This window comes from Pyrgilauda ruficollis, unplaced genomic scaffold (genome assembly GCF_017590135.1).
Source record: "Pyrgilauda ruficollis isolate IOZ18807 unplaced genomic scaffold, ASM1759013v1 scaffold6, whole genome shotgun sequence".
In the NCBI taxonomy this organism is placed as follows: domain Eukaryota; kingdom Metazoa; phylum Chordata; class Aves; order Passeriformes; family Passeridae; genus Pyrgilauda; species Pyrgilauda ruficollis.
In genome coordinates, this window is record NW_024527710.1 from 5,569,160 (window position 1) to 5,576,682 (window position 7,523).

The window sequence follows — 7,523 nt, forward strand, 5'->3', positions numbered from 1 at the left end:
TTCAGTATTAAGCTATCTGGGACAGGGTGCTATAGGAATCTAAAGCACTCCTTTTGGGAGTATCCAAATCAGGAAATTCAAAGCACTAACAGATACAAACCTGTATCAGCAATGAAAGAAATAGCATGGGTGGTTTACTTTAAGAACAAAAGCATGTATTCTAATTGAGAATATTGGCTAACTGTGTGAAATACTATGGCTGTGTGTGAAAATACTTTAAAGGCTTGTGCCTTTGAATGTATTAGGTCCAATGTCCAAGGCTGTTGAGAATTTGCCAACTGCATAATTTTCATCTGTAATTATGAAAGATTACTGTCAGAAAGGCTGACTTTCATTTTTGAAGGCAATTCCGGAGAAGATACTGAAAAAACCAGACTCACCCTCAGTATTTCTGATGAACCTTTCACAGATTCTTCTGACAAAGTAATGCTGGTAAGATAATAGCTTTGCTAGAGAGCTTTTGAAAACTGGTCTCTCAAGCTTAGAAAATCTGTGTGAAGAAAGTAATAGTTATCATTCAAACTTGACGCCAGACTCTAATTAATACTTCAAACACAACATAACAACAGGATTTTTTTAATCTCCTTGGTACACTGCAGTAGCCACACCTACATCCTTTTAGAGGAAACATATTTCTCTTCTCCTGCATACTTTGCACACATATGTATTAATTTGTACAGTGCACTTATAAATTTGTTTAGAGTTTGGCTCTTCTAATTTTTACTCTGTTCATCTTATTGTAATACTTTATGCAGTACTACATTTAAATTAAACTGGACTTACTTCAAATGCTGTGAGCCCTTGAAACTTCCCTTGCTTAGGAAAGACACCTTGTTTATGGTAGAAGTGGTAAGGGCCACAAAGCTGCTCAGTTTCACTTTGCCTTTACCACACTGGTCTAACTAAGCCAATCAGACCAGCTGTGCTCAACAGTGTTATGTTTGTGGGATCAAGTGACACTCCTAAAGTGCTGGGCTAATATTCTCAGAGGAGACGGGGACCATGAAATACAGATTAGTTTCTTATCTGAAATGCAGTGTTTCACCTTTCCTGTACTATCTGTCTAGCTGACAGTCATTTCAGTTGGACTACCAAGCTAAATCCTTAGCCAAATCCATAGCCAAATCCAAGCTAAATCCATAGCCAAATAGCATTATTCTATGATTTTCAAAGCAGCCAAACCACATGCTCTGCTCCTCCTTTCTTAGACTGATTATATACGTGCTGGTAGTTAACAATAAGGGCACTGAAAACCAGAGGAATTTAGCATTAAAGAAATACTACATTTTATTATAAAAAAGTATTGAAATCCCAAGTTCTCTGTACCTGCAGGGTCCTGAGCAGTGCTTGCTTTTTCAAAAAATCCCAGCTGTATATTTTGACATACAATATGGGTCTGACTTGTAAAAAGCACCGGTTTTGAAATATTCTTATAATTTTCCAGGAGAGGCTTCAGATTCCTTAAGAAATTTAATGTATAGAAAACATGCATGAACTTGTAGTCAAATTTACAGCTTTATTAAAGGTTGTCCATAGAACTCTTTACAGCCAGCAACATAAAATCATTGTGAACATAAAATCACCCACATATAAAGGTGTGTTAAACACACCTCTTTTAAAGGGGCCTTTCTGAAAGTGCTTGCCATTGCTTTCCAGATATGGCTGCAGTGGTCTGGGGGGGCAGACACTATATAAAACATGAAATATAATTAGAAATCAATGGAGAAGCCTTAGTTAGGGTACACACTCCCATGGAATGTTTTCCTACTGTTCTTTGGAATCTGGTTTATTTGAAAGAGTCTATGTTGTCAGACTTATTTTGGTGAGCAGTAAGTAATGAAGGACAGAGGGGGAATTTTTCTCACAGAGCTAAAGTAGGACTATGAGGAGCAAATAAACTCATCAAGAGTGTAGCAACCTCCCCAGGTTGTACACTACACATATTTTCATCCAGTGACTTGATACCGTTTCATAGTATGCTTTCCCAGGAATGGAAGAAGCACAAAGAATTATCCAAAAGAAGGACAGGAAAACTAATTCTGCTGTTAGTACCTCTGTTCTTTGAATTTCTATTTGCTGTATGGTGCGAGTACCAAAACAAGAACTTCAGAGATGCCCAGGAAGGAGTTCCCTTATCCTGGTTTTCCCCCATTCCCAGCATTTAGCAGCCCATGTGCACCCAAAATATGTTCTTAGTCTTTAAGGGTGATCTTAAATCTTCCTAGAGAAGAAACTATTCTTTATATCGACACCACTCATCTTCCTCATGTCAAACAACACAAATCAGGACTGAGGAGACAGAGCTTTCATTCTGCCAGAGACAGGTTTTGAAAGAATATCTTAAGCTACTGAGAGGTAAAAAAATGTACCTATAAAGGTGGGATGTAACTTCTTCCTGATTTGGGCACTGAAAATGCAGCCATGAACAGAGAGACAGGAGCTTCACCTGTGCCCAGCTCATGTGCCTCAGAGAGGTTCTTCTGCCAAGGCACGAGGCTCTCTGAGGTCTGTCCTATCCCACCTGCCAGCGCCAGGGACACGGTCACGGTCAGGCCAAGGTCATGCAACTCCTGCTGGGGACATTTTCATCATGTTAGGACTACCCTTCCACCCTCAAACACAGCTTGTGTCAGACACTATGGAAGGTTCAGGTTTTACCCTTCAGGTTGTATGGGTGATTCCCGTGTCTTTGAAGTTCTGTTCCCACTGAAGATGAAGGCAAATTCCTGCTGATATTAATGGGGTGAGGATGTGTCCTTGTCTCTGATTTTTGCTGTTGTTTCCTTTGTTGCAGTAGACCTATTCCTTTATTAAAGTTTTTGCCTGGGGGAAAAAGCAAAGCCACATTGCTAAATAAATTATGAAATATTTACATTTGTGAAGCCAACCCCTTATGCCTAGCTCCTCCTCTGATATTAAGATGACACTTTTTATAGAGCTTCAGCTCCTATGCTGCCATTATTCCTCTGTGGGATCCGAGACCAGGAGGTGACAAAACAGCCACCATGAGCCAAGTGACAGTAAGTAATACCCAGGAATGGTTGCTGATTTTGACTCAGTGCAGTAAGAAACTACTATAGTAGACCAGCGATGGTTTGTTTAGTGCAGGAGAGCAAAGTAGGATCAGAGATGAAACTGAAAAAAAACATAAAACTGGGGAGGTTTCTAAACAAAGCTTGATTTTTAACTTGACAATAAAAGGCCATATGTTGTACAAAATACCCATAATAATAATGATCCCAGGAGCAAAGTGTTAAAGGCATCAGTTTGCTAATCCCTATGTATGTTCTTTTTACTTTCTTTTGCATTTGTATTTACTTCTTTTTGCCTGCGGTACTCTCAATGCTACAAGAATGAATGCAGCTCACGTTACTGTCACCAGCTGTAATGAAATTATCTGCAGTTACTCTGGTGAATGTTTTGCATCTCTTGTTTTTATTGTATTTGTACATTGGCTTTAAACCTTAATTGTAGCTTCCTTCTTTTAAAAAAAATGCTTTAGCATGTTGTTAAAATATGTATGGTTCAAACTGGTTAGCCTAGCTTATGAATTTCTCCCTCCTACTTTTACCTGTTTAATGCATTTGACTTTACCTTACCCCACCTCTTGCAGGTTTGGAAACAGAGAGGCAATGACTTTCTCGGGTGTTGGTTTGCGCTGTGGTTTTTTGCCACTTGGCTAAGTCACTTCAGTTTATGCCTTTTGCTTTTATCTCTGTGGTGTAGCCTATGGAGACTATATCTGTAAAATCCTTAAATGTTAGGTAACTACCATAGCAAATGAAACATCCTGTTAACTGGATTTTCGCACAGCTAACTCCAAGAGTTTCTCTGTCCCAACACACAAGGTCTCTGAGTCCTTTGGTGTTGACCATTATAAGGTTCCTTCTGCTCTTCCCTTGCTTCCCCTTTCTTGCTTGCCTTCAGTTGTTTTGTTCTCTCTTCTTCCTTTGTCCTGCAAACCATTTGTGCTGCCATTTCTCTGTTTATTCCCATCTTTCGGCAGGTTGGTGAGCGGCTGGGAGTACAACTGCACAAATTGTCCCTCTCTGCTGTGAAGTGTTTCTTTCTTTGCAAAATGTTCCATGCAAAATTTTCAGTTCCTTCATTCTCACCTTGACTTTCCTGGAAAAAGTATTTGGAGTAATTAGAAAGCAAGAGATTAAAAGATGAGATTTTCCTTGCACAGTGCCTAGGATTTACAAGGTCAGCATGTGAAATGGAGCAGCTTTCAGAGCAGGGAAGAGTTTCTGAAGTTGTGCTGAAGTAGAGGACCGTGGTACTTACCATGTTCCTACCAGTGAAAAAATACATTTTTAAACTGCATTATAGCAAGAGAAATATTGATATTTGGCTGACTGAACATTAGCCCAAAAAAGAACCCTGGAAAAAGGCAAACACAAAAGTGCCCTGGAGCTAAATACTCTCGCTCTTCAGAAAGTCATAAGTAAGTAACAAGAAGAAAACACTCAGTGACACAGCTTTTAGTGAGCTTTTGGCAGGTTTTGGAATGTAATGGAGAAACCATGCAGTGCTATAATGTGAGAAATTTGCAGCATTAATACATGTGAAGGCAGATTTTTGGATTACTGTATTATGATGCACAACTCTCTGGCTAATTTGCATGCAACATTTCTATGATTAATAAATGAGGCAATGCTGGAAACTACTGTACTACAGTGAACCACTTGTAGCAATTATCAGCATGCAACATTACTCCAGCATGCAACATTAAATACTATGCTCTGCTCCTGTAAGCTTTGAATATTTGAACATCAGTTTGCAGTTCCCAGGATGCAAAGTGATCAAAGGAGGGGAAGAATGTTCCTTACTTTTATCCCTCTTACAGAGAACCAGAATAGTCAGCAGATACCTTGTATAGAAATGTCAAGCAAACGCAAATGGAAAAAAATAAAATCAAAAGGACTTACTAAAATAACTTGAGTAAAAGTGTAACACAGCTCTTTATAAAAAGCAAGATATATTTGTCAAGTCCTAATGTTTTGTAGTTAACAGTTTTAGTAAAATGAACGTATCACATACGCATAGAATAGCATACTCTCAATACTGGGATAAATCATTTAAAGGCCATAAAGATAAACATACAATGGGTCTGCATTAAAAAATTTTATTATGCTGTCTGAATCCAAGATCTAAAAGTGCTACAACTGATTTCTTGGTTCAAACACCACTTCTTTTACAGCATTCATGCCAAATTTGTGAGGATTATGAGAAAATTCAGAAGATTAGATCTATAATCTGGTATCTTCAGTCTAAATAAAAAAGCGTCACATAAATAAAAAAGTGACACATATGGCTAGCAGCTCAGGGCATCAGGATATCTAGAATGCACCGATATTGCTATCCTAGCTTGGAGTTTCATATCAGGCTCTCTGCCTTTTACTATGAAGAATTTTTTCCTGCTACAAAGGGTTTTCTCATACTAACACAAATTTTTCTCAGCCTAACACAAATTTGTTCATCTCCATTCTCATTTTTTAATTCCTGTCTTTTTAAGAAACCTCTTGTGAAATTAAAGAGGTGCATCATATTCTTGCATCACACCCTGAGCACAGTTAGGCTTTGGCTTCCTGAGCTTTCAGATGACGCTGCCAGCACCACTCTGCCTCCTGAATATTTTACTGCAGGCATGGGCAGCTTACATGTTCTGAAGCAATGACTATATTAAGTACCCAGTGATGTATCCTTCCCAGAAACCGAAAATAAAGGTATAAAAGAAATCTGCACAATAATTTATGGGCGTTAACATATGGGTGTAAGTTTCTCTGTGGGTAATTATGCGGCTATGCTAATAACGCCAAGGATGCTTTGATACATTAAAACAATTTCTCACAATGATGTTACTATTTCATTAGTCAGAAGTGTTCCTGCAGACCCCTGTGACAAGACAAAGCACCTGGCTAAATTAGCATGCCTTAAAGGTTTCCAGCTCAGAGAAACTGTTCCCAAAGCTTCCTTTAACTTGCTGGCAGGCAGCTGGCATGGAGCCCCAGAGTCCTGGAGAAATTCTCCAATACATTGCTCAGCGCTCCCGTCAAGAGAGCTCAGGGTATGTTCAGTTGCTGTGGAGACACCAGAAGCAATTCCACCACAAAGGCTGCCCTGTGAAGAGGCTGCCATGCCTCTGCCTGCTCTCCAGTACTGTAATTGCTCAGCTGGAATTCACACACTTTAAATTTTTAAGCCTTCAAGTTTTTTTTTCTATTTTTAGCTTTTCTTCAATGACTATTCCTTTGCCCTCTTGCATTAACTTTGTGTAAAATTGCACTGTTCTAACACAGCAAACCACTGCCCTACTGACACAATTACCAGCATTAGGGAAGGATCCTCAGGGATACAGGGGTTTATAGAAAAACCAGCCAGGGTTTTTGAGCATTGCCAGGGAGGCAGAGTCCTGTCCTTGCAGGAGATGCCCTGGTGTGGGGGGGTTGGATTTGGGGAGGCTGTGTCTGCATTTCCTGCGCCCCGCCAGTGTGTCAGGCATGCTGGGACCGAGCCTTGGCTTGTGGAAATGATTGCAGGGCAATTTATAGCAAACAACCACCCCTACTGCTGTGTTTGCTACAAACTTGGCTGCAGTACAGTAATGTTTAGTGGATTAATAATGTTTGCTTTTGGCCTCTCCTATTCCCTCGGCAAACAATTTTCATGTATAATAGATGTTCTCATTTAGTCTAACTAGAACAGAGCCCAAGGGTCAGAATAGCCAAACCTGCATGCTGAGAAGAGACTCCAGGTTTCCATGCAAGGCAGCAGCTTTCTTCTCTCTCCATGCCAGGGTCCAGCATTTGGGACCTTCTGCAGGGTCAGTTTTACTGAGCAGGACCCCCTGAAACTGCAGAAGGGCCACGCCATGTGTCCCCTTTGGAGGAACCAAACCAGTCTGTCCAGTCAAAAGGGATGCAGTGGGCAGCAGAAGCAGCACAGAATCACTGGGACAGGCAGATATTTCTTGAGTGTTTGGCATCTTAAAATAGAACAGCATATTTTAAATTTAAAAACCATATATATATATATATAAAATAGGCAAAAAGTAAATATGTCACACAGGGCATGCTGTGAAGGCACATGAGGGTGAGTAAGTAGCTTATGGTCTTGCATTTTTGAAGAAAGCCCTAAGGCTTTTAGAGTTACAAACCCTTTAAAAATCTATACTGTTTATTTTGTTGATTATTAGTCTCTTTTGGGAAACAAAGAGTCTGCCCATGTTTCATAACAGGTAGCAGAAATACACAGATATGCAAATACGGAAGTTACACAACAAAAGCAAAACTGAATTAGAGCTGTTTACAGTCAAAAAATGAGAACCAGATCTGCAGCCTTTTTATTGCTACACCACTGAAATGAGTTTGTGCACAGCCAGGCTGCTGAGGTGCTTATACTGCTGTATGGTACAGCTCTGCATCTTCCCACTGCTCTTAATGCCTCCTCAGTTACAGCTAAAATGGGGGCAACCAGTCTTGGGTTTAATGAAAGAGGAATGTTTAAGTAGTCTCGTAAAA